We start from the raw sequence: 26,923 nt of genomic DNA on the forward strand, positions 1-26,923 counted from the left end.
GGACATGAGCCACATGGATACCAACTGCGTTGGAAACCTATGTGGGAATCGACGACAAGCGACTCAATAAATTTTGCTAAATTCCATGGTGTTTTTTAGAAATGCAGTTTCTGTTCACCTCAATCAAAACGACAGTTTCTGAACATAGTAACAGAAGTCAAAAGGTAATTACCTCACCCCACCCTCACTCCGGAAGAGGTGCTAACTGCCCTTGAGTGCTTTTTGTTCTCGATGTGAAGAGCTTTTACGCCTGAGTCACCTTTACGTCTCTGGTTGCTGAGTGAATCACAAAGAAGGAATTTCACCAGAGCTGCAACTGCCTCACTTCTCCACTCGCCCTCCCCGTTTACATTTTCCTGCTCGTCAGTGATTTAAAGAAAACCAAATGGATGCGATGTCATTCTGTAGCCTCTCTGTCGATTCCACCGTTTCAGTTCCAACATGACTTAGATCTCGGGGCGGACCTTACTACTAGCGACGCTATGAATGCGCAAGTCGAAAGGTTCCTCTGAGAGTGCAATTTCTTTCATTGCTGTTGCTGATTGAATGAGCCACGAACGTGCGAATTGCTCCAAAATATGTTTCAGGATATCTGGTGCCAATTCTCGCACGTTGAATCACGATTGACAGCTTCCAAATGAGGTCTTTCTGAGACGACCTTGGGGTACATTTGACAGACAGACAAGTTCAGGAATTCGTGGTGCGCTGTGACACCAGCGCATCAGCTTCTTTCCTGTCTTTGAACCGAGCCGTCGGCGCAAGGAAGGCAAATGCGGTACTGCTTTTCGTGGAAGGATCAGAAGGCGGTAACTACATTCTCCAACAGAATGGCATATGATCAGAACCAGGTTGGAGAAAAACCTAACAACGCTTTGCACCGTAATTAAATGGAATTGCATTACATTTCACTACCAGAGCAGATTTGTTCAAGCAAATTCGAAGGCAGGTTTGCAGATGGGAAAGCATGCAAGAAAGCTCAGCTCTTGTCCATGTAAAAGGCTGCAGTTGAAGAACAAAACAGCTCCTGCCCAGTTTCGAACTGGGGACCTTTCGCGTGTTAGGCGAACGTGATGACCACTACACTACAGAAACGAGCCACTGCCGTGCGTGCTCCGGCTCAGTGGCGTCCAGCACTGAAAGTTGAATCCGTTCTACGTTTCACCTTTTTGTTTCCAATAGCTCGGAGGAGGCTATTACACTCAGAAAATTGCAAAGGTAATCGGGTGAGTTTCTGGATATGGTGCGTTGAGAGGGTTTGGGGCCAAATGCTGGGGAACGGGACTTGTTTAGTTTTGGCTATGTGGTGAGCATGGACGAGGTCCACCGAAGTATCTTTTTCCACGATGTACCCCAATAACGTCATGTTGCTTCCACCGGCTTTAAATGATTACTTTTTAGCGGAGTTTGCCATCGCAGTCTGTGGCACAATCATTTAGTCTGTTCGACTGCTCACGGGAAAGGTAGTATTGTGAAACACTGCAGAAACGAACGACTTCCTTACTTTAGCTCCGACTGACCATACTCTGTGAAATTTTCCCAGATCCTCAGCTGAGGATTTTTGCTGCTGGAAGTTACCTCAGAAACTCTGTTAAATCGAAATGTATTGAGCGAATCGCAAAACAGAAAGCATTTAACACGGAACACAAACGAAACTGGCATTTTCAGACACAGAGATGCATGAATGCTAAATGTGATACAGTCCGAGGGCATGAGTCATAAAGTAATCTCACAACTAACAACAGGGCATTTCCAAACGACTCTTTCAAACATACTGCAGCCTTAGTGCACCACCACTTTCCAGACAATGCTGAAAAGAGAGAAAGAAAGAACATAATAAGAATTGGCCGTAAAAAGTGAATTTCACCAATCACAGTCTCGATTAGATTACCTTTCCCTTCCGATGTTTCCAGGACGGAAATGGAAGATATTCAATAAGGTATGACATCGAAATTCATTGGGACGATTTTCCCATTAGCTAGAAACCCAAATAACCAACGAGTAGAGTTACCGTAGGACTTCGTTTCACAACAGCGATGAAATAACAGTCTCCATTCGGTTCCAGTAAAAGCTCAACTTGCCTGGGACGGCAGAACTGTTTGCGATTTTCCGCGCGGGAGGCGAACACGATCATGACAGTAGAGACATTTTGAAATATATGGCAGTATCCCACACCACAGTTAACTCCCTGGGAAGCAAACACATTTTACTTTTGTTTTCAAAATCAATAGACAGTGGGCAACGAAACAGCATTTTAACAAGCTGCAGCGTTGGAGTTGATCAGCAGAAATGGCAGTGGTGGGATTCGAATCCACGCCTCTTTCGAGACAGGAACCTGGATCCAGCGCCTTCGACCGCTCGGCCACACTACCAGACGGCAGCGCCGCCTCATTTTCTTGTATTTCCAATTGTCCTCCTGCATAACAACAGATGCAAAGTCACATGATAAGGGTTCCATGATTCCTCTCGGACTCGCACAGCTGCTGGGATGTCCTCTCGGACTCGCACAGCTACAATGTCAATTTCGCAGCAGATATTGATAGCCCATCAGTCCAGTCAAAAATCAATGGTAAGCTGAGTCTATCTTCTCAGACTCTTTTCAGCTACAAATGTATCTGTGAGTGCGTGAGAATATGGGTTCGCTTATGATTTGGTCAAATAACCATGAGCTGCTTGACATTACTGCAATTTCGAATCTCGCTTTGCTAAATGATTTCACCCATTGCTCGAAACAGGACGACTTTCACGTTTACACGGAACATGAAACACACCGGACGACAGGGAAAATGCACAAACCTGAGCAGGCCGTAATCCACATCATACCGTGCAGCATAGTTTCAGTCGCTGTGTCTGTTTTTTTTTTCAGAATAAGAGTCCCAAAGAATGTTCTCCACCCTAAAACCGGAGGTAACATTACAATCCGAGAACGACAGATCACATTGTGAGAATGCTCTGACCTCGGAGCCAGTTCTAGAAGCCACTTTCCTTGCCTTTTACCTTAACCGTGCAATGTGCTGCAGAGATGTTCACACCTGGACATGAGCCACATGGATACCAACTGCGTTGGAAACCTATGTGGGAATCGACGACAAGCGACTCAATAAATTTTGCTAAATTCCATGGTGCTTTTTAGAAATGCAGTTTCTGTTCACCTCAATCAAAACGACAGTTTCTGAACATAGTAACAGAAGTCAAAAGGTAATTACCTCACCCCACCCTCACTCCGGAAGAGGTGCTAACTGCCCTTGAGTGCTTTTTGTTCTCGATGTGAAGAGCTTTTACGCCTGAGTCACCTTTACGTCTCTGGTTGCTGAGTGAATCACAAAGAAGGAATTTCACCAGAGCTGCAACTGCCTCACTTCTCCACTCGCCCTCCCCGTTTACATTTTCCTGCTCGTCAGTGATTTAAAGAAAACCAAATGGATGCGATGTCATTCTGTAGCCTCTCTGTCGATTCCACCGTTTCAGTTCCAACATGACTTAGATCTCGGGGCGGACCTTACTACTAGCGACGCTATGAATGCGCAAGTCGAAAGGTTCCTCTGAGAGTGCAATTTCTTTCATTGCTGTTGCTGATTGAATGAGCCACGAACGTGCGAATTGCTCCAAAATATGTTTCAGGATATCTGGTGCCAATTCTCGCACGTTGAATCACGATTGACAGCTTCCAAATGAGGTCTTTCTGAGACGACCTTGGGGTACATTTGACAGACAGACAAGTTCAGGAATTCGTGGTGCGCTGTGACACCAGCGCATCAGCTTCTTTCCTGTCTTTGAACCGAGCCGTCGGCGCAAGGAAGGCAAATGCGGTACTGCTTTTCGTGGAAGGATCAGAAGGCGGTAACTACATTCTCCAACAGAATGGCATATGATCAGAACCAGGTTGGAGAAAAACCTAACAACGCTTTGCACCGTAATTAAATGGAATTGCATTACATTTCACTACCAGAGCAGATTTGTTCAAGCAAATTCGAAGGCAGGTTTGCAGATGGGAAAGCATGCAAGAAAGCTCAGCTCTTGTCCATGTAAAAGGCTGCAGTTGAAGAACAAAACAGCTCCTGCCCAGTTTCGAACTGGGGACCTTTCGCGTGTTAGGCGAACGTGATGACCACTACACTACAGAAACGAGCCACTGCCGTGCGTGCTCCGGCTCAGTGGCGTCCAGCACTGAAAGTTGAATCCGTTCTACGTTTCACCTTTTTGTTTCCAATAGCTCGGAGGAGGCTATTACACTCAGAAAATTGCAAAGGTAATCGGGTGAGTTTCTGGATATGGTGCGTTGAGAGGGTTTGGGGCCAAATGCTGGGGAACGGGACTTGTTTAGTTTTGGCTATGTGGTGAGCATGGACGAGGTCCACCGAAGTATCTTTTTCCACGATGTACCCCAATAACGTCATGTTGCTTCCACCGGCTTTAAATGATTACTTTTTAGCGGAGTTTGCCATCGCAGTCTGTGGCACAATCATTTAGTCTGTTCGACTGCTCACGGGAAAGGTAGTATTGTGAAACACTGCAGAAACGAACGACTTCCTTACTTTAGCTCCGACTGACCATACTCTGTGAAATTTTCCCAGATTCTCAGCTGAGGATTTTTGCTGCTGGAAGTTACCTCAGAAACTCTGTTAAATCGAAATGTATTGAGCGAATCGCAAAACAGAAAGCATTTAACACGGAACACAAACGAAACTGGCATTTTCAGACACAGAGATGCATGAATGCTAAATGTGATACAGTCCGAGGGCATGAGTCATAAAGTAATCTCACAACTAACAACAGGGCATTTCCAAACGACTCTTTCAAACATACTGCAGCCTTAGTGCACCACCACTTTCCAGACAATGCTGAAAAGAGAGAAAGAAAGAACATAATAAGAATTGGCCGTAAAAAGTGAATTTCACCAATCACAGTCTCGATTAGATTACCTTTCCCTTCCGATGTTTCCAGGACGGAAATGGAAGATATTCAATAAGGTATGACATCGAAATTCATTGGAACGATTTTCCCATTAGCTAGAAACCCAAATAACCAACGAGTAGAGTCACCGTAGGACTTCGTTTCACAACAGCGATGAAATAACAGTCTCCATTCGGTTCCAGTAAAAGCTCAACTTGCCTGGGACGGCAGAACTGTTTGCGATTTTCCGCGCGGGAGACGAACACGATCATGACAGTAGAGACATTTTGAAATATTTGGCAGTATCCCACACCACAGTTAATTCCCTGGGAAGCAAACCCATTTTACTTTTGTTTTCAACATCAATAGACAGTGGGCAACGAAACAGCGTTGGAGTTGATCAGCAGAAATGGCAGTGGTGGGATTCGAATCCACGCCCCTTTCGAGACTGGAACTTGGATCCAGCGCCTTAGACCGCTCGGCCACACTACCAGCCGGCCGCGCCGCCTCATTTTCTTGTATTTCCAATTGTCCTCCTGCATAACAACAGATGCAAAGTCACATGATAAGGGTTCCATGATTCCTCTCGGACTCGCACAGCTGCTGGGATGTCCTCTCGGACTCGCACAGCTACAATGTCAATTTCGCAGCAGATATTGATAGCCCATCAGTCCAGTCAAAAATCAATGGTAAGCTGAGTCTAACTTCTCAGACTCTTTTCAGCTACAAATGTATCTGTGAGTGCGTGAGAATATGGGTTCGCTTATGATTTGGTCAAATAACCATGAGCTGCTTGACATTACTGCAATTTCGAATCTCGCTTTGCTAAATGATTTCACCCATTGCTCGAAACAGGACGACTTTCACGTTTGCACGGAACATGAAACACACCGGACGACAGGGAAAATGCACAAACCTGAGCAGGCCGTCATCCACATCATACCGTGCAGCATAGTTTCAGTCGCTGTGTCTGTTTTTTTTTCAGAATAAGAGTCCCAAAGAATGTTCTCCACCCTAAAACCGGAGGTAACATTACAATCCGAGAACGACAGATCACATTGTGAGAATGCTCTGACCTCGGAGCCAGTTCTAGAAGCCACTTTCCTTGCCTTTTACCTTAACCGTGCAATGTGCTGCAGAGATGTTCACACCTGGACATGAGCCACATGGATACTAACTGCGTTGGAAACCTATGTGGGAATCGACGACAAGCGACTCAATAAATTTTGCTAAATTCCATGGTGCTTTTTAGAAATGCAGTTTCTGTTCACCTCAATCAAAACGGCAGTTTCTGAACATAGTAACAGAAGTCAAAAGGTAATTACCTCACCCCACCCTCACTCCGGAAGAGCTGCTAACTGTCCTTGAGTGCTTTTTGTTCTCGATGTGAAGAGCTTTCACGCCTGAGTCACCTTCACGTCTCTGGTTGCTGAGTGAATCACAAAGAAGGAATTTCACCAGAGCTGCAACTGCCTCACTTCTCCACTCTCCCTCCCCGTTTACATTTTCCTGCTCGTCAGTGATTTAAAGAAAACCAAATGGATGCGATGTCATTCTGTAGCCTCTCTGTCGATTCCACCGTTTCAGTTCCAACATGACTTAGATCTCGGGGCGGACCTTAATACTAGCGACGCTATGAATGCGCAAGTCGAAAGATTCCTCTGAGAGTGCAATTTCTTTCATTGCTGTTGCTGATTGAATGAGCCACGAACGTGCGAATTGCTCCAAAATATGATTCAGGATATCTGGTGCCAATTCTCGCACGTTGAATCACGATTGACAGCTTCCAAATGAGGTCTTTCTGAGACGACCTTGGGGTACATTTGACAGACAGACAAGTTCAGGAATTCGTGGTGCGCTGTGACACCAGCGCATCAGCTTCTTTCCTGTCTTTGAACCGAGCCGTCGGCGCAAGGAAGGCAAATGCGGTACTGCTTTTCGTGGAAGGATCAGAAGGCGGTAACTACATTCTCCAACAGAATGGCATATGATCAGAACCAGGTTGGAGAAAAACCTAACAACGCTTTGCACTGTAATTAAATGGAATTGCATTACCTTTCACTACCAGAGCAGATTTGTTCAAGCAAATTCGAAGGCAGGTTTGCAGATGGGAAAGCATGCAAGAAAGCTCAGCTCTTGTCCATGTAAAAGGCTGCAGTTGAAGAACAAAACAGTTCCTGCCCAGTTTCGAACTGGGGACCTTTCGCGTGTTAGGCGAACGTGATGACCACTACACTACAGAAACGAGCCACTGCCGTGCGTGCTCCGGCTCAGTGGCGTCCAGCACTGAAAGTTGAATCCGTTCTACGTTTCACCTTTTTGTTTCCAATAGCTCGGAGGAGGCTATTACACTCAGAAAATTGCAAAGGTAATCGGGTGAGTTTCTGGATATGGTGCGTTGAGAGGGTTTGGGGCCAAATGCTGGGGAACGGGACTTGTTTAGTTTTGGCTATGTGGTGAGCATGGACGAGGTCCACCGAAGTATCTTTTTCCACGATGTACCCCAATAACGTCATGTTGCTTCCACCGGCTTTAAATGATTACTTTTTAGCGGAGTTTGCCATCGCAGTCTGTGGCACAATCATTTAGTCTGTTCGACTGCTCACGGGAAAGGTAGTATTGTGAAACACTGCAGAAACGAACGACTTCCTTACTTTAGCTCCGACTGACCATACTCTGTGAAATTTTCCCAGATCCTCAGCTGAGGATTTTTGCTGCTGGAAGTTACCTCAGAAACTCTGTTAAATCGAAATGTATTGAGCGAATCGCAAAACAGAAAGCATTTAACACGGAACACAAACGAAACTGGCATTTTCAGACACAGAGATGCATGAATGCTAAATGTGATACAGTCCGAGGGCATGAGTCATAAAGTAATCTCACAACTAACAACAGGGCATTTCCAAACGACTCTTTCAAACATACTGCAGCCTTAGTGCACCACCACTTTCCAGACAATGCTGAAAAGAGAGAAAGAAAGAACATAATAAGAATTGGCCGTAAAAAGTGAATTTCACCAATCACAGTCTCGATTAGATTACCTTTCCCTTCCGATGTTTCCAGGACGGAAATGGAAGATATTCAATAAGGTATGACATCGAAATTCATTGGAACGATTTTCCCATTAGCTAGAAACCCAAATAACCAACGAGTAGAGTCACCGTAGGACTTCGTTTCACAACAGCGATGAAATAACAGTCTCCATTCGGTTCCAGTAAAAGCTCAACTTGCCTGGGACGGCAGAACTGTTTGCGATTTTCCGCGCGGGAGACGAACACGATCATGACAGTAGAGACATTTTGAAATATTTGGCAGTATCCCACACCACAGTTAATTCCCTGGGAAGCAAACCCATTTTACTTTTGTTTTCAACATCAATAGACAGTGGGCAACGAAACAGCGTTGGAGTTGATCAGCAGAAATGGCAGTGGTGGGATTCGAATCCACGCCCCTTTCGAGACTGGAACTTGGATCCAGCGCCTTAGACCGCTCGGCCACACTACCAGCCGGCCGCGCCGCCTCATTTTCTTGTATTTCCAATTGTCCTCCTGCATAACAACAGATGCAAAGTCACATGATAAGGGTTCCATGATTCCTCTCGGACTCGCACAGCTGCTGGGATGTCCTCTCGGACTCGCACAGCTACAATGTCAATTTCGCAGCAGATATTGATAGCCCATCAGTCCAGTCAAAAATCAATGGTAAGCTGAGTCTATCTTCTCAGACTCTTTTCAGCTACAAATGTATCTGTGAGTGCGTGAGAATATGGGTTCGCTTATGATTTGGTCAAATAACCATGAGCTGCTTGACATTACTGCAATTTCGAATCTCGCTTTGCTAAATGATTTCACCCATTGCTCGAAACAGGACGACTTTCACGTTTGCACGGAACATGAAACACACCGGACGACAGGGAAAATGCACAAACCTGAGCAGGCCGTAATCCACATCATACCGTGCAGCATAGTTTCAGTCGCTGTGTCTGTTTTTTTTTTCAGAATAAGAGTCCCAAAGAATGTTCTCCACCCTAAAACCGGAGGTAACATTACAATCCGAGAACGACAGATCACATTGTGAGAATGCTCTGACCTCGGAGCCAGTTCTAGAAGCCACTTTCCATGCCTTTTACCTTAACCGTGCAATGTGCTGCAGAGATGTTCACACCTGGACATGAGCCACATGGATACTAACTGCGTTGGAAACCTATGTGGGAATCGACGACAAGCGACTCAATAAATTTTGCTAAATTCCATGGTGGTTTTTAGAAATGCAGTTTCTGTTCACCTCAATCAAAACGGCAGTTTCTGAACATAGTAACAGAAGTCAAAAGGTAATTACCTCACCCCACCCTCACTCCGGAAGAGCTGCTAACTGTCCTTGAGTGCTTTTTGTTCTCGATGTGAAGAGCTTTCACGCCTGAGTCACCTTCACGTCTCTGGTTGCTGAGTGAATCACAAAGAAGGAATTTCACCAGAACTGCAACTGCCTCACTTCTCCACTCGCCCTCCCCGTTTACATTTTCCTGCTCGTCAGTGATTTAAAGAAAACCAAATGGATGCGATGTCATTCTGTAGCCTCTCTGTCGATTCCACCGTTTCAGTTCCAACATGACTTAGATCTCGGGGCGGACCTTAATACTAGCGACGCTATGAATGCGCAAGTCGAAAGATTCCTCTGAGAGTGCAATTTCTTTCATTGCTGTTGCTGATTGAATGAGCCACGAACGTGCGAATTGCTCCAAAATATGATTCAGGATATCTGGTGCCAATTCTCGCACGTTGAATCACGATTGACAGCTTCCAAATGAGGTCTTTCTGAGACGACCTTGGGGTACATTTGACAGACAGACAAGTTCAGGAATTCGTGGTGCGCTGTGACACCAGCGCATCAGCTTCTTTCCTGTCTTTGAACCGAGCCGTCGGCGCAAGGAAGGCAAATGCGGTACTGCTTTTCGTGGAAGGATCAGAAGGCGGTAACTACATTCTCCAACAGAATGGCATATGATCAGAACCAGGTTGGAGAAAAACCTAACAACGCTTTGCACTGTAATTAAATGGAATTGCATTACATTTCACTACCAGAGCAGATTTGTTCAAGCAAATTCGAAGGCAGGTTTGCAGATGGGAAAGCATGCAAGAAAGCTCAGCTATTGTCCATGTAAAAGGCTGCAGTTGAAGAACAAAACAGTTCCTGCCCAGTTTCGAACTGGGGACCTTTCGCGTGTTAGGCGAACGCGATGACCACTACACTACAGAAACGAGCCACTGCCGTGCGTGCTCCGGCTCAGTGGCGTCCAGCACTGAAAGTTGAATCCGTTCTACGTTTCACCTTTTTGTTTCCAATAGCTCGGAGGAGGCTATTACACTCAGAAAATTGCAAAGGTAATCGGGTGAGTTTCTGGATATGGTGCGTTGAGAGGGTTTGGGGCCAAATGCTGGGGAACGGGACTTGTTTAGTTTTGGCTATGTGGTGAGCATGGACGAGGTCCACCGAAGTATCTTTTTCCACGATGTACCCCAATAACGTCATGTTGCTTCCACCGGCTTTAAATGATTACTTTTTAGCGGAGTTTGCCATCGCAGTCTGTGGCACAATCATTTAGTCTGTTCGACTGCTCACGGGAAAGGTAGTATTGTGAAACACTGCAGAAACGAACGACTTCCTTACTTTAGCTCCGACTGACCATACTCTGTGAAATTTTCCCAGATCCTCAGCTGAGGATTTTTGCTGCTGGAAGTTACCTCAGAAACTCTGTTAAATCGAAATGTATTGAGCGAATCGCAAAACAGAAAGCATTTAACACGGAACACAAACGAAACTGGCATTTTCAGACACAGAGATGCATGAATGCTAAATGTGATACAGTCCGAGGGCATGAGTCATAAAGTAATCTCACAACTAACCACAGGGCATTTCCAAACGACTCTTTCAAACATACTGCAGCCTTAGTGCACCACCACTTTCCAGACAATGCTGAAAAGAGAGAAAGAAAGAACATAATAAGAATTGGCCGTAAAAAGTGAATTTCACCAATCACAGTCTCGATTAGATTACCTTTCCCTTCCGATGTTTCCAGGACGGAAATGGAAGATATTCAATAAGGTATGACATCGAAATTCATTGGAACGATTTTCCCATTAGCTAGAAACCCAAATAACCAACGAGTAGAGTCACCGTAGGACTTCGTTTCACAACAGCGATGAAATAACAGTCTCCATTCGGTTCCAGTAAAAGCTCAACTTGCCTGGGACGGCAGAACTGTTTGCGATTTTCCGCGCGGGAGACGAACACGATCATGACAGTAGAGACATTTTGAAATATTTGGCAGTATCCCACACCACAGTTAATTCCCTGGGAAGCAAACCCATTTTACTTTTGTTTTCAACATCAATAGACAGTGGGCAACGAAACAGCATTTTAACAAGCTGCAGCGTTGGAGTTGATCAGCAGAAATGGCAGTGGTGGGATTCGAATCCGCGCCCCTTTCGAGACTGGAACCTGGATCCAGCGCCTTAGACCGCTCGGCCACACTACCAGCCGGCCGCGCCGCCTCATTTTCTTGTATTTCCAATTGTCCTCCTGCATAACAACAGATGCAAAGTCACATGATAAGGGTTCCATGATTCCTCTCGGACTCGCACAGCTGCTGGGATGTCCTCTCGGACTCGCACAGCTACAATGTCAATTTCGCAGCAGATATTGATAGCCCATCAGTCCAGTCAAAAATCAATGGTAAGCTGAGTCTATCTTCTCAGACTCTTTTCAGCTACAAATGTATCTGTGAGTGCGTGAGAATATGGGTTCGCTTATGATTTGGTCAAATAACCATGAGCTGCTTGACATTACTGCAATTTCGAATCTTGCTTTGCTAAATGATTTCACCCATTGCTCGAAACAGGACGACTTTCACGTTTGCACGGAACATGAAACACACCGGACGACAGGGAAAATGCACAAACCTGAGCAGGCCGTAATCCACATCATACCGTGCAGCATAGTTTCAGTCGCTGTGTCTGTTTTTTTTTTCAGAATAAGAGTCCCAAAGAATGTTCTCCACCCTAAAACCGGAGGTAACATTACAATCCGAGAACGACAGATCACATTGTGAGAATGCTCTGACCTCGGAGCCAGTTCTAGAAGCCACTTTCCTTGCCTTTTACCTTAACCGTGCAATGTGCTGCAGAGATGTTCACACCTGGACATGAGCCACATGGATACTAACTGCGTTGGAAACCTATGTGGGAATCGACGACAAGCGACTCAATAAATTTTGCTAAATTCCATGGTGCTTTTTAGAAATGCAGTTTCTGTTCACCTCAATCAAAACGGCAGTTTCTGAACATAGTAACAGAAGTCAAAAGGTAATTACCTCACCCCACCCTCACTCCGGAAGAGCTGCTAACTGTCCTTGAGTGCTTTTTGTTCTCGATGTGAAGAGCTTTCACGCCTGAGTCACCTTCACGTCTCTGGTTGCTGAGTGAATCACAAAGAAGGAATTTCACCAGAGCTGCAACTGCCTCACTTCTCCACTCGCCCTCCCCGTTTACATTTTCCTGCTCGTCAGTGATTTAAAGAAAACCAAATGGATGCGATGTCATTCTGTAGCCTCTCTGTCGATTCCACCGTTTCAGTTCCAACATGACTTAGATCTCGGGGCGGACCTTAATACTAGCGACGCTATGAATGCGCAAGTCGAAAGATTCCTCTGAGAGTGCAATTTCTTTCATTGCTGTTGCTGATTGAATGAGCCACGAACGTGCGAATTGCTCCAAAATATGATTCAGGATATCTGGTGCCAATTCTCGCACGTTGAATCACGATTGACAGCTTCCAAATGAGGTCTTTCTGAGACGACCTTGGGGTACATTTGACAGACAGACAAGTTCAGGAATTCGTGGTGCGCTGTGACACCAGCGCATCAGCTTCTTTCCTGTCTTTGAACCGAGCCGTCGGCGCAAGGAAGGCAAATGCGGTACTGCTTTTCGTGGAAGGATCAGAAGGCGGTAACTACATTCTCCAACAGAATGGCATATGATCAGAACCAGGTTGGAGAAAAACCTAACAACGCTTTGCACTGTAATTAAATGGAATTGCATTACCTTTCACTACCAGAGCAGATTTGTTCAAGCAAATTCGAAGGCAGGTTTGCAGATGGGAAAGCATGCAAGAAAGCTCAGCTCTTGTCCATGTAAAAGGCTGCAGTTGAAGAACAAAACAGTTCCTGCCCAGTTTCGAACTGGGGACCTTTCGCGTGTTAGGCGAACGTGATGACCACTACACTACAGAAACGAGCCACTGCCGTGCGTGCTCCGGCTCAGTGGCGTCCAGCACTGAAAGTTGAATCCGTTCTACGTTTCACCTTTTTGTTTCCAATAGCTCGGAGGAGGCTATTACACTCAGAAAATTGCAAAGGTAATCGGGTGAGTTTCTGGATATGGTGCGTTGAGAGGGTTTGGGGCCAAATGCTGGGGAACGGGACTTGTTTAGTTTTGGCTATGTGGTGAGCATGGACGAGGTCCACCGAAGTATCTTTTTCCACGATGTACCCCAATAACGTCATGTTGCTTCCACCGGCTTTAAATGATTACTTTTTAGCGGAGTTTGCCATCGCAGTCTGTGGCACAATCATTTAGTCTGTTCGACTGCTCACGGGAAAGGTAGTATTGTGAAACACTGCAGAAATGAACGACTTCCTTACTTTAGCTCCGACTGACCATACTCTGTGAAATTTTCCCAGATCCTCAGCTGAGGATTTTTGCTGCTGGAAGTTACCTCAGAAACTCTGTTAAATCGAAATGTATTGAGCGAATCGCAAAACAGAAAGCATTTAACACGGAACACAAACGAAACTGGCATTTTCAGACACAGAGATGCATGAATGCTAAATGTGATACAGTCCGAGGGCATGAGTCATAAAGTAATCTCACAACTAACAACAGGGCATTTCCAAACGACTCTTTCAAACATACTGCAGCCTTAGTGCACCACCACTTTCCAGACAATGCTGAAAAGAGAGAAAGAAAGAACATAATAAGAATTGGCCGTAAAAAGTGAATTTCACCAATCACAGTCTCGATTAGATTACCTTTCCCTTCCGATGTTTCCAGGACGGAAATGGAAGATATTCAATAAGGTATGACATCGAAATTCATTGGAACGATTTTCCCATTAGCTAGAAACCCAAATAACCAACGAGTAGAGTCACCGTAGGACTTCGTTTCACAACAGCGATGAAATAACAGTCTCCATTCGGTTCCAGTAAAAGCTCAACTTGCCTGGGACGGCAGAACTGTTTGCGATTTTCCGCGCGGGAGACGAACACGATCATGACAGTAGAGACATTTTGAAATATTTGGCAGTATCCCACACCACAGTTAATTCCCTGGGAAGCAAACCCATTTTACTTTTGTTTTCAACATCAATAGACAGTGGGCAACGAAACAGCGTTGGAGTTGATCAGCAGAAATGGCAGTGGTGGGATTCGAATCCACGCCCCTTTCGAGACTGGAACTTGGATCCAGCGCCTTAGACCGCTCGGCCACACTACCAGCCGGCCGCGCCGCCTCATTTTCTTGTATTTCCAATTGTCCTCCTGCATAACAACAGATGCAAAGTCACATGATAAGGGTTCCATGATTCCTCTCGGACTCGCACAGCTGCTGGGATGTCCTCTCGGACTCGCACAGCTACAATGTCAATTTCGCAGCAGATATTGATAGCCCATCAGTCCAGTCAAAAATCAATGGTAAGCTGAGTCTATCTTCTCAGACTCTTTTCAGCTACAAATGTATCTGTGAGTGCGTGAGAATATGGGTTCGCTTATGATTTGGTCAAATAACCATGAGCTGCTTGACATTACTGCAATTTCGAATCTCGCTTTGCTAAATGATTTCACCCATTGCTCGAAACAGGACGACTTTCACGTTTGCACGGAACATGAAACACACCGGACGACAGGGAAAATGCACAAACCTGAGCAGGCCGTAATCCACATCATACCGTGCAGCATAGTTTCAGTCGCTGTGTCTGTTTTTTTTTTTCAGAATAAGAGTCCCAAAGAATGTTCTCCACCCTAAAACCGGAGGTAACATTACAATCCGAGAACGACAGATCACATTGTGAGAATGCTCTGACCTCGGAGCCAGTTCTAGAAGCCACTTTCCTTGCCTTTTACCTTAACCGTGCAATGTGCTGCAGAGATGTTCACACCTGGACATGAGCCACATGGATACTAACTGCGTTGGAAACCTATGTGGGAATCGACGACAAGCGACTCAATAAATTTTGCTAAATTCCATGGTGGTTTTTAGAAATGCAGTTTCTGTTCACCTCAATCAAAACGGCAGTTTCTGAACATAGTAACAGAAGTCAAAAGGTAATTACCTCACCCCACCCTCACTCCGGAAGAGCTGCTAACTGTCCTTGAGTGCTTTTTGTTCTCGATGTGAAGAGCTTTCACGCCTGAGTCACCTTCACGTCTCTGGTTGCTGAGTGAATCACAAAGAAGGAATTTCACCAGAACTGCAACTGCCTCACTTCTCCACTCGCCCTCCCCGTTTACATTTTCCTGCTCGTCAGTGATTTAAAGAAAACCAAATGGATGCGATGTCATTCTGTAGCCTCTCTGTCGATTCCACCGTTTCAGTTCCAACATGACTTAGATCTCGGGGCGGACCTTAATACTAGCGACGCTATGAATGCGCAAGTCGAAAGATTCCTCTGAGAGTGCAATTTCTTTCATTGCTGTTGCTGATTGAATGAGCCACGAACGTGCGAATTGCTCCAAAATATGATTCAGGATATCTGGTGCCAATTCTCGCACGTTGAATCACGATTGACAGCTTCCAAATGAGGTCTTTCTGAGACGACCTTGGGGTACATTTGACAGACAGACAAGTTCAGGAATTCGTGGTGCGCTGTGACACCAGCGCATCAGCTTCTTTCCTGTCTTTGAACCGAGCCGTCGGCGCAAGGAAGGCAAATGCGGTACTGCTTTTCGTGGAAGGATCAGAAGGCGGTAACTACATTCTCCAACAGAATGGCATATGATCAGAACCAGGTTGGAGAAAAACCTAACAACGCTTTGCACTGTAATTAAATGGAATTGCATTACATTTCACTACCAGAGCAGATTTGTTCAAGCAAATTCGAAGGCAGGTTTGCAGATGGGAAAGCATGCAAGAAAGCTCAGCTCTTGTCCATGTAAAAGGCTGCAGTTGAAGAACAAAACAGTTCCTGCCCAGTTTCGAACTGGGGACCTTTCGCGTGTTAGGCGAACGTGATGACCACTACACTACAGAAACGAGCCACTGCCGTGCGTGCTCCGGCTCAGTGGCGTCCAGCACTGAAAGTTGAATCCGTTCTACGTTTCACCTTTTTGTTTCCAATAGCTCGGAGGAGGCTATTACACTCAGAAAATTGCAAAGGTAATCGGGTGAGTTTCTGGATATGGTGCGTTGAGAGGGTTTGGGGCCAAATGCTGGGGAACGGGACTTGTTTAGTTTTGGCTATGTGGTGAGCATGGACGAGGTCCACCGAAGTATCTTTTTCCACGATGTACCCCAATAACGTCATGTTGCTTCCACCGGCTTTAAATGATTACTTTTTAGCGGAGTTTGCCATCGCAGTCTGTGGCACAATCATTTAGTCTGTTCGACTGCTCACGGGAAAGGTAGTATTGTGAAACACTGCAGAAACGAACGACTTCCTTACTTTAGCTCCGACTGACCATACTCTGTGAAATTTTCCCAGATCCTCAGCTGAGGAGTTTTGCTGCTGGAAGTTACCTCAGAAACTCTGTTAAATCGAAATGTATTGAGCGAATCGCAAAACAGAAAGCATTTAACACGGAACACAAACGAAACTGGCATTTTCAGACACAGAGATGCATGAATGCTAAATGTGATACAGTCCGAGGGCATGAGTCATAAAGTAATCTCACAACTAACCACAGGGCATTTCCAAACGACTCTTTCAAACATACTGCAGCCTTAGTGCACCACCACTTTCCAGACAATGCTGAAAAGAGAGAAAGAAAGAACATAATAAGAATTGGCCGTAAAAAGTGAATTTCACCAATCACAGTCTCGATTAGATTACCTTTCCCTTCCGATGTTTCCAGGACGGAAATGGAAGATATTCAATAAGGTATGACATCGAAATTCATTGGAACGATTTTCCCATTAGCTAGAAACCCAAATAACCAACGAGTAGAGTCACCGTAGGACTTCGTTTCACAACAGCGATGAAATAACAGTCTCCATTCGGTTCCAGTAAAAGCTCAACTTGCCTGGGACGGCAGAACTGTTTGCGATTTTCCGCGCGGGAGACGAACACGATCATGACAGTAGAGACATTTTGAAATATTTGGCAGTATCCCACACCACAGTTAATTCCCTGGGAAGCAAACCCATTTTACTTTTGTTTTCAACATCAATAGACAGTGGGCAACGAAACAGCATTTTAACAAGCTGCAGCGTTGGAGTTGATCAGCAGAAATGGCAGTGGTGGGATTCGAATCCGCGCCCCTTTCGAGACTGGAACCTGGATCCAGCGCCTTAGACCGCTCGGCCACACTACCAGCCGGCCGCGCCGCCTCATTTTCTTGTATTTCCAATTGTCCTCCTGCATAACAACAGATGCAAAGTCACATGATAAGGGTTCCATGATTCCTCTCGGACTCGCACAGCTGCTGGGATGTCCTCTCGGACTCGCACAGCTACAATGTCAATTTCGCAGCAGATATTGATAGCCCATCAGTCCAGTCAAAAATCAATGGTAAGCTGAGTCTATCTTCTCAGACTCTTTTCAGCTACAAATGTATCTGTGAGTGCGTGAGAATATGGGTTCGCTTATGATTTGGTCAAATAACCATGAGCTGCTTGACATTACTGCAATTTCGAATCTCGCTTTGCTAAATGATTTCACCCATTGCTCGAAACAGGACGACTTTCACGTTTGCACGGAACATGAAACACACCGGACGACAGGGAAAATGCACAAACCTGAGCAGGCCGTCATCCACATCATACCGTGCAGCATAGTTTCAGTCGCTGTGTCTGTTTTTTTTCAGAATAAGAGTCCCAAAGAATGTTCTCCACCCTAAAACCGGAGGTAACATTACAATCCGAGAACGACAGATCACATTGTGAGAATGCTCTGACCTCGGAGCCAGTTCTAGAAGCCACTTTCCTTGCCTTTTACCTTAACCGTGCAATGTGCTGCAGAGATGTTCACACCTGGACATGAGCCACATGGATACTAACTGCGTTGGAAACCTATGTGGGAATCGACGACAAGCGACTCAATAAATTTTGCTAAATTCCATGGTGCTTTTTAGAAATGCAGTTTCTGTTCACCTCAATCAAAACGGCAGTTTCTGAACATAGTAACAGAAGTCAAAAGGTAATTACCTCACCCCACCCTCACTCCGGAAGAGCTGCTAACTGTCCTTGAGTGCTTTTTGTTCTCGATGTGAAGAGCTTTCACGCCTGAGTCACCTTCACGTCTCTGGTTGCTGAGTGAATCACAAAGAAGGAATTTCACCAGAGCTGCAACTGCCTCACTTCTCCACTCGCCCTCCCCGTTTACATTTTCCTGCTCGTCAGTGATTTAAAGAAAACCAAATGGATGCGATGTCATTCTGTAGCCTCTCTGTCGATTCCACCGTTTCAGTTCCAACATGACTTAGATCTCGGGGCGGACCTTAATACTAGCGACGCTATGAATGCGCAAGTCGAAAGATTCCTCTGAGAGTGCAATTTCTTTCATTGCTGTTGCTGATTGAATGAGCCACGAACGTGCGAATTGCTCCAAAATATGATTCAGGATATCTGGTGCCAATTCTCGCACGTTGAATCACGATTGACAGCTTCCAAATGAGGTCTTTCTGAGACGACCTTGGGGTACATTTGACAGACAGACAAGTTCAGGAATTCGTGGTGCGCTGTGACACCAGCGCATCAGCTTCTTTCCTGTCTTTGAACCGAGCCGTCGGCGCAAGGAAGGCAAATGCGGTACTGCTTTTCGTGGAAGGATCAGAAGGCGGTAACTACATTCTCCAACAGAATGGCATATGATCAGAACCAGGTTGGAGAAAAACCTAACAACGCTTTGCACTGTAATTAAATGGAATTGCATTACCTTTCACTACCAGAGCAGATTTGTTCAAGCAAATTCGAAGGCAGGTTTGCAGATGGGAAAGCATGCAAGAAAGCTCAGCTCTTGTCCATGTAAAAGGCTGCAGTTGAAGAACAAAACAGTTCCTGCCCAGTTTCGAACTGGGGACCTTTCGCGTGTTAGGCGAACGTGATGACCACTACACTACAGAAACGAGCCACTGCCGTGCGTGCTCCGGCTCAGTGGCGTCCAGCACTGAAAGTTGAATCCGTTCTACGTTTCACCTTTTTGTTTCCAATAGCTCGGAGGAGGCTATTACACTCAGAAAATTGCAAAGGTAATCGGGTGAGTTTCTGGATATGGTGCGTTGAGAGGGTTTGGGGCCAAATGCTGGGGAACGGGACTTGTTTAGTTTTGGCTATGTGGTGAGCATGGACGAGGTCCACCGAAGTATCTTTTTCCACGATGTACCCCAATAACGTCATGTTGCTTCCACCGGCTTTAAATGATTACTTTTTAGCGGAGTTTGCCATCGCAGTCTGTGGCACAATCATTTAGTCTGTTCGACTGCTCACGGGAAAGGTAGTATTGTGAAACACTGCAGAAACGAACGACTTCCTTACTTTAGCTCCGACTGACCATACTCTGTGAAATTTTCCCAGATCCTCAGCTGAGGATTTTTGCTGCTGGAAGTTACCTCAGAAACTCTGTTAAATCGAAATGTATTGAGCGAATCGCAAAACAGAAAGCATTTAACACGGAACACAAACGAAACTGGCATTTTCAGACACAGAGATGCATGAATGCTAAATGTGATACAGTCCGAGGGCATGAGTCATAAAGTAATCTCACAACTAACAACAGGGCATTTCCAAACGACTCTTTCAAACATACTGCAGCCTTAGTGCACCACCACTTTCCAGACAATGCTGAAAAGAGAGAAAGAAAGAACATAATAAGAATTGGCCGTAAAAAGTGAATTTCACCAATCACAGTCTCGATTAGATTACCTTTCCCTTCCGATGTTTCCAGGACGGAAATGGAAGATATTCAATAAGGTATGACATCGAAATTCATTGGAACGATTTTCCCATTAGCTAGAAACCCAAATAACCAACGAGTAGAGTCACCGTAGGACTTCGTTTCACAACAGCGATGAAATAACAGTCTCCATTCGGTTCCAGTAAAAGCTCAACTTGCCTGGGACGGCAGAACTGTTTGCGATTTTCCGCGCGGGAGACGAACACGATCATGACAGTAGAGACATTTTGAAATATTTGGCAGTATCCCACACCACAGTTAATTCCCTGGGAAGCAAACCCATTTTACTTTTGTTTTCAACATCAATAGACAGTGGGCAACGAAACAGCGTTGGAGTTGATCAGCAGAAATGGCAGTGGTGGGATTCGAATCCACGCCCCTTTCGAGACTGGAACTTGGATCCAGCGCCTTAGACCGCTCGGCCACACTACCAGCCGGCCGCGCCGCCTCATTTTCTTGTATTTCCAATTGTCCTCCTGCATAACAACAGATGCAAAGTCACATGATAAGGGTTCCATGATTCCTCTCGGACTCGCACAGCTGCTGGGATGTCCTCTCGGACTCGCACAGCTACAATGTCAATTTCGCAGCAGATATTGATAGCCCATCAGTCCAGTCAAAAATCAATGGTAAGCTGAGTCTATCTTCTCAGACTCTTTTCAGCTACAAATGTATCTGTGAGTGCGTGAGAATATGGGTTCGCTTATGATTTGGTCAAATAACCATGAGCTGCTTGACATTACTGCAATTTCGAATCTCGCTTTGCTAAATGATTTCACCCATTGCTCGAAACAGGACGACTTTCACGTTTGCACGGAACATGAAACACACCGGACGACAGGGAAAATGCACAAACCTGAGCAGGCCGTAATCCACATCATACCGTGCAGCATAGTTTCAGTCGCTGTGTCTGTTTTTTTTTTCAGAATAAGAGTCCCAAAGAATGTTCTCCACCCTAAAACCGGAGGTAACATTACAATCCGAGAACGACAGATCACATTGTGAGAATGCTCTGACCTCGGAGCCAGTTCTAGAAGCCACTTTCCTTGCCTTTTACCTTAACCGTGCAATGTGCTGCAGAGATGTTCACACCTGGACATGAGCCACATGGATACTAACTGCGTTGGAAACCTATGTGGGAATCGACGACAAGCGACTCAATAAATTTTGCTAAATTCCATGGTGCTTTTTAGAAATGCAGTTTCTGTTCACCTCAATCAAAACGGCAGTTTCTGAACATAGTAACAGAAGTCAAAAGGTAATTACCTCACCCCACCCTCACTCCGGAAGAGCTGCTAACTGTCCTTGAGTGCTTTTTGTTCTCGATGTGAAGAGCTTTCACGCCTGAGTCACCTTCACGTCTCTGGTTGCTGAGTGAATCACAAAGAAGGAATTTCACCAGAGCTGCAACTGCCTCACTTCTCCACTCGCCCTCCCCGTTTACATTTTCCTGCTCGTCAGTGATTTAAAGAAAACCAAATGGATGCGATGTCATTCTGTAGCCTCTCTGTCGATTCCACCGTTTCAGTTCCAACATGACTTAGATCTCGGGGCGGACCTTAATACTAGCGACGCTATGAATGCGCAAGTCGAAAGATTCCTCTGAGAGTGCAATTTCTTTCATTGCTGTTGCTGATTGAATGAGCCACGAACGTGCGAATTGCTCCAAAATATGATTCAGGATATCTGGTGCCAATTCTCGCACGTTGAATCACGATTGACAGCTTCCAAATGAGGTCTTTCTGAGACGACCTTGGGGTACATTTGACAGACAGACAAGTTCAGGAATTCGTGGTGCGCTGTGACACCAGCGCATCAGCTTCTTTCCTGTCTTTGAACCGAGCCGTCGGCGCAAGGAAGGCAAATGCGGTACTGCTTTTCGTGGAAGGATCAGAAGGCGGTAACTACATTCTCCAACAGAATGGCATATGATCAGAACCAGGTTGGAGAAAAACCTAACAACGCTTTGCACTGTAATTAAATGGAATTGCATTACATTTCACTACCAGAGCAGATTTGTTCAAGCAAATTCGAAGGCAGGTTTGCAGATGGGAAAGCATGCAAGAAAGCTCAGCTATTGTCCATGTAAAAGGCTGCAGTTGAAGAACAAAACAGTTCCTGCCCAGTTTCGAACTGGGGACCTTTCGCGTGTTAGGCGAACGTGATGACCACTACACTACAGAAACGAGCCACTGCCGTGCGTGCTCCGGCTCAGTGGCGTCCAGCACTGAAAGTTGAATCCGTTCTACGTTTCACCTTTTTGTTTCCAATAGCTCGGAGGAGGCTATTACACTCAGAAAATTGCAAAGGTAATCGGGTGAGTTTCTGGATATGGTGCGTTGAGAGGGTTTGGGGCCAAATGCTGGGGAACGGGACTTGTTTAGTTTTGGCTATGTGGTGAGCATGGACGAGGTCCACCGAAGTATCTTTTTCCACGATGTACCCCAATAACGTCATGTTGCTTCCACCGGCTTTAAATGATTACTTTTTAGCGGAGTTTGCCATCGCAGTCTGTGGCACAATCATTTAGTCTGTTCGACTGCTCACGGGAAAGGTAGTATTGTGAAACACTGCAGAAACGAACGACTTCCTTACTTTAGCTCCGACTGACCATACTCTGTGAAATTTTCCCAGATCCTCAGCTGAGGAGTTTTGCTGCTGGAAGTTACCTCAGAAACTCTGTTAAATCGAAATGTATTGAGCGAATCGCAAAACAGAAAGCATTTAACACGGAACACAAACGAAACTGGCATTTTCAGACACAGAGATGCATGAATGCTAAATGTGATACAGTCCGAGGGCATGAGTCATAAAGTAATCTCACAACTAACCACAGGGCATTTCCAAACGACTCTTTCAAACATACTGCAGCCTTAGTGCACCACCACTTTCCAGACAATGCTGAAAAGAGAGAAAGAAAGAACATAATAAGAATTGGCCGTAAAAAGTGAATTTCACCAATCACAGTCTCGATTAGATTACCTTTCCCTTCCGATGTTTCCAGGACGGAAATGGAAGATATTCAATAAGGTATGACATCGAAATTCATTGGAACGATTTTCCCATTAGCTAGAAACCCAAATAACCAACGAGTAGAGTCACCGTAGGACTTCGTTTCACAACAGCGATGAAATAACAGTCTCCATTCGGTTCCAGTAAAAGCTCAACTTGCCTGGGACGGCAGAACTGTTTGCGATTTTCCGCGCGGGAGACGAACACGATCATGACAGTAGAGACATTTTGAAATATTTGGCAGTATCCCACACCACAGTTAATTCCCTGGGAAGCAAACCCATTTTACTTTTGTTTTCAACATCAATAGACAGTGGGCAACGAAACAGCATTTTAACAAGCTGCAGCGTTGGAGTTGATCAGCAGAAATGGCAGTGGTGGGATTCGAATCCGCGCCCCTTTCGAGACTGGAACGTGGATCCAGCGCCTTAGACCGCTCGGCCACACTACCAGCCGGCCGCGCCGCCTCATTTTCTTGTATTTCCAATTGTCCTCCTGCATAACAACAGATGCAAAGTCACATGATAAGGGTTCCATGATTCCTCTCGGACTCGCACAGCTGCTGGGATGTCCTCTCGGACTCGCACAGCTACAATGTCAATTTCGCAGCAGATATTGATAGCCCATCAGTCCAGTCAAAAATCAATGGTAAGCTGAGTCTATCTTCTCAGACTCTTTTCAGCTACAAATGTATCTGTGAGTGCGTGAGAATATGGGTTCGCTTATGATTTGGTCAAATAACCATGAGCTGCTTGACATTACTGCAATTTCGAATCTCGCTTTGCTAAATGATTTCACCCATTGCTCGAAACAGGACGACTTTCACGTTTGCACGGAACATGAAACACACCGGACGACAGGGAAAATGCACAAACCTGAGCAGGCCGTCATCCACATCATACCGTGCAGCATAGTTTCAGTCGCTGTGTCTGTTTTATTTTCAGAATAAGAGTCCCAAAGAATGTTCTCTACCCTAAAACCGGAGGTAACATTACAATCCGAGAACGACAGATCACATTGTGAGAATGCTCTGACCTCGGAGCCAGTTCTAGAAGCCACTTTCCTTGCCTTTTACCTTAACCGTGCAATGTGCTGCAGAGATGTTCACACCTGGACATGAGCCACATGGATACTAACTGCGTTGGAAACCTATGTGGGAATCGACGACAAGCGACTCAATAAATTTTGCTAAATTCCATGGTGCTTTTTAGAAATGCAGTTTCTGTTCACCTCAATCAAAACGGCAGTTTCTGAACATAGTAACAGAAGTCAAAAGGTAATTACCTCACCCCACCCTCACTCCGGAAGAGCTGCTAACTGTCCTTGAGTGCTTTTTGTTCTCGATGTGAAGAGCTTTCACGCCTGAGTCACCTTCACGTCTCTGGTTGCTGAGTGAATCACAAAGAAGGAATTTCACCAGAGCTGCAACTGCCTCACTTCTCCACTCGCCCTCCCCGTTTACATTTTCCTGCTCGTCAGTGATTTAAAGAAAACCAAATGGATGCGATGTCATTCTGTAGCCTCTCTGTCGATTCCACCGTTTCAGTTCCAACATGACTTAGATCTCGGGGCGGACCTTAATACTAGCGACGCTATGAATGCGCAAGTCGAAAGATTCCTCTGAGAGTGCAATTTCTTTCATTGCTGTTGCTGATTGAATGAGCCACGAACGTGCGAATTGCTCCAAAATATGATTCAGGATATCTGGTGCCAATTCTCGCACGTTGAATCACGATTGACAGCTTCCAAATGAGGTCTTTCTGAGACGACCTTGGGGTACATTTGACAGACAGACAAGTTCAGGAATTCGTGGTGCGCTGTGACACCAGCGCATCAGCTTCTTTCCTGTCTTTGAACCGAGCCGTCGGCGCAAGGAAGGCAAATGCGGTACTGCTTTTCGTGGAAGGATCAGAAGGCGGTAACTACATTCTCCAACAGAATGGCATATGATCAGAACCAGGTTGGAGAAAAACCTAACAACGCTTTGCACTGTAATTAAATGGAATTGCATTACCTTTCACTACCAGAGCAGATTTGTTCAAGCAAATTCGAAGGCAGGTTTGCAGATGGGAAAGCATGCAAGAAAGCTCAGCTCTTGTCCATGTAAAAGGCTGCAGTTGAAGAACAAAACAGTTCCTGCCCAGTTTCGAACTGGGGACCTTTCGCGTGTTAGGCGAACGTGATGACCACTACACTACAGAAACGAGCCACTGCCGTGCGTGCTCCGGCTCAGTGGCGTCCAGCACTGAAAGTTGAATCCGTTCTACGTTTCACCTTTTTGTTTCCAATAGCTCGGAGGAGGCTATTACACTCAGAAAATTGCAAAGGTAATCGGGTGAGTTTCTGGATATGGTGCGTTGAGAGGGTTTGGGGCCAAATGCTGGGGAACGGGACTTGTTTAGTTTTGGCTATGTGGTGAGCATGGACGAGGTCCACCGAAGTATCTTTTTCCACGATGTACCCCAATAACGTCATGTTGCTTCCACCGGCTTTAAATGATTACTTTTTAGCGGAGTTTGCCATCGCAGTCTGTGGCACAATCATTTAGTCTGTTCGACTGCTCACGGGAAAGGTAGTATTGTGAAACACTGCAGAAACGAACGACTTCCTTACTTTAGCTCCGACTGACCATACTCTGTGAAATTTTCCCAGATCCTCAGCTGAGGATTTTTGCTGCTGGAAGTTACCTCAGAAACTCTGTTAAATCGAAATGTATTGAGCGAATCGCAAAACAGAAAGCATTTAACACGGAACACAAACGAAACTGGCATTTTCAGACACAGAGATGCATGAATGCTAAATGTGATACAGTCCGAGGGCATGAGTCATAAAGTAATCTCACAACTAACAACAGGGCATTTCCAAACGACTCTTTCAAACATACTGCAGCCTTAGTGCACCACCACTTTCCAGACAATGCTGAAAAGAGAGAAAGAAAGAACATAATAAGAATTGGCCGTAAAAAGTGAATTTCACCAATCACAGTCTCGATTAGATTACCTTTCCCTTCCGATGTTTCCAGGACGGAAATGGAAGATATTCAATAAGGTATGACATCGAAATTCATTGGAACGATTTTCCCATTAGCTAGAAACCCAAATAACCAACGAGTAGAGTCACCGTAGGACTTCGTTTCACAACAGCGATGAAATAACAGTCTCCATTCGGTTCCAGTAAAAGCTCAACTTGCCTGGGACGGCAGAACTGTTTGCGATTTTCCGCGCGGGAGACGAACACGATCATGACAGTAGAGACATTTTGAAATATTTGGCAGTATCCCACACCACAGTTAATTCCCTGGGAAGCAAACCCATTTTACTTTTGTTTTCAACATCAATAGACAGTGGGCAACGAAACAGCGTTGGAGTTGATCAGCAGAAATGGCAGTGGTGGGATTCGAATCCACGCCCCTTTCGAGACTGGAACTTGGATCCAGCGCCTTAGACCGCTCGGCCACACTTCCAGCCGGCCGCGCCGCCTCATTTTCTTGTATTTCCAATTGTCCTCCTGCATAACAACAGATGCAAAGTCACATGATAAGGGTTCCATGATTCCTCTCGGACTCGCACAGCTGCTGGGATGTCCTCTCGGACTCGCACAGCTACAATGTCAATTTCGCAGCAGATATTGATAGCCCATCAGTCCAGTCAAAAATCAATGGTAAGCTGAGTCTATCTTCTCAGACTCTTTTCAGCTACAAATGTATCTGTGAGTGCGTGAGAATATGGGTTCGCTTATGATTTGGTCAAATAACCATGAGCTGCTTGACATTACTGCAATTTCGAATCTCGCTTTGCTAAATGATTTCACCCATTGCTCGAAACAGGACGACTTTCACGTTTGCACGGAACATGAAACACAC

At 45.5% G+C, this 26,923-nt stretch overlaps 1 long non-coding RNA gene and 9 other non-coding genes across 10 annotated transcripts in view; 1 reads left to right on the forward strand and 9 right to left on the reverse strand.

Moving 5' to 3' along the window:
- The window catches only part of LOC148137865 (uncharacterized), a 131,953-nt gene that overhangs the window by 51,274 nt on the left and 53,756 nt on the right, over positions 1-26,923 (forward strand). The gene's annotated exons all lie outside the window — the stretch shown is intronic.
- On the reverse strand, positions 1,020-1,092 carry trnav-aac (transfer RNA valine (anticodon AAC)). Its single transcript has one exon. It is a non-coding gene; the product is annotated as a tRNA-Val (tRNA).
- On the reverse strand, positions 4,051-4,123 carry trnav-aac (transfer RNA valine (anticodon AAC)). The gene has a single exon. It is a non-coding gene; the product is annotated as a tRNA-Val (tRNA).
- On the reverse strand, positions 7,063-7,135 carry trnav-aac (transfer RNA valine (anticodon AAC)). The gene has a single exon. It is a non-coding gene; the product is annotated as a tRNA-Val (tRNA).
- On the reverse strand, positions 10,076-10,148 carry trnav-aac (transfer RNA valine (anticodon AAC)). The gene has a single exon. It is a non-coding gene; the product is annotated as a tRNA-Val (tRNA).
- On the reverse strand, positions 13,107-13,179 carry trnav-aac (transfer RNA valine (anticodon AAC)). Its single transcript has one exon. It is a non-coding gene; the product is annotated as a tRNA-Val (tRNA).
- On the reverse strand, positions 16,121-16,193 carry trnav-aac (transfer RNA valine (anticodon AAC)). Its single transcript has one exon. It is a non-coding gene; the product is annotated as a tRNA-Val (tRNA).
- Positions 19,150-19,222, reverse strand: trnav-aac (transfer RNA valine (anticodon AAC)). Its single transcript has one exon. It is a non-coding gene; the product is annotated as a tRNA-Val (tRNA).
- On the reverse strand, positions 22,163-22,235 carry trnav-aac (transfer RNA valine (anticodon AAC)). The gene has a single exon. It is a non-coding gene; the product is annotated as a tRNA-Val (tRNA).
- On the reverse strand, positions 25,193-25,265 carry trnav-aac (transfer RNA valine (anticodon AAC)). The gene has a single exon. It is a non-coding gene; the product is annotated as a tRNA-Val (tRNA).

This window comes from Chiloscyllium plagiosum, unplaced genomic scaffold (assembly GCF_037043375.1).
Source record: "Chiloscyllium plagiosum isolate Xiang-an unplaced genomic scaffold, Cpla_swu_hap1 HiC_scaffold_42, whole genome shotgun sequence".
NCBI classification, from domain to species: Eukaryota; Metazoa; Chordata; class Chondrichthyes; order Orectolobiformes; family Hemiscylliidae; genus Chiloscyllium; species Chiloscyllium plagiosum.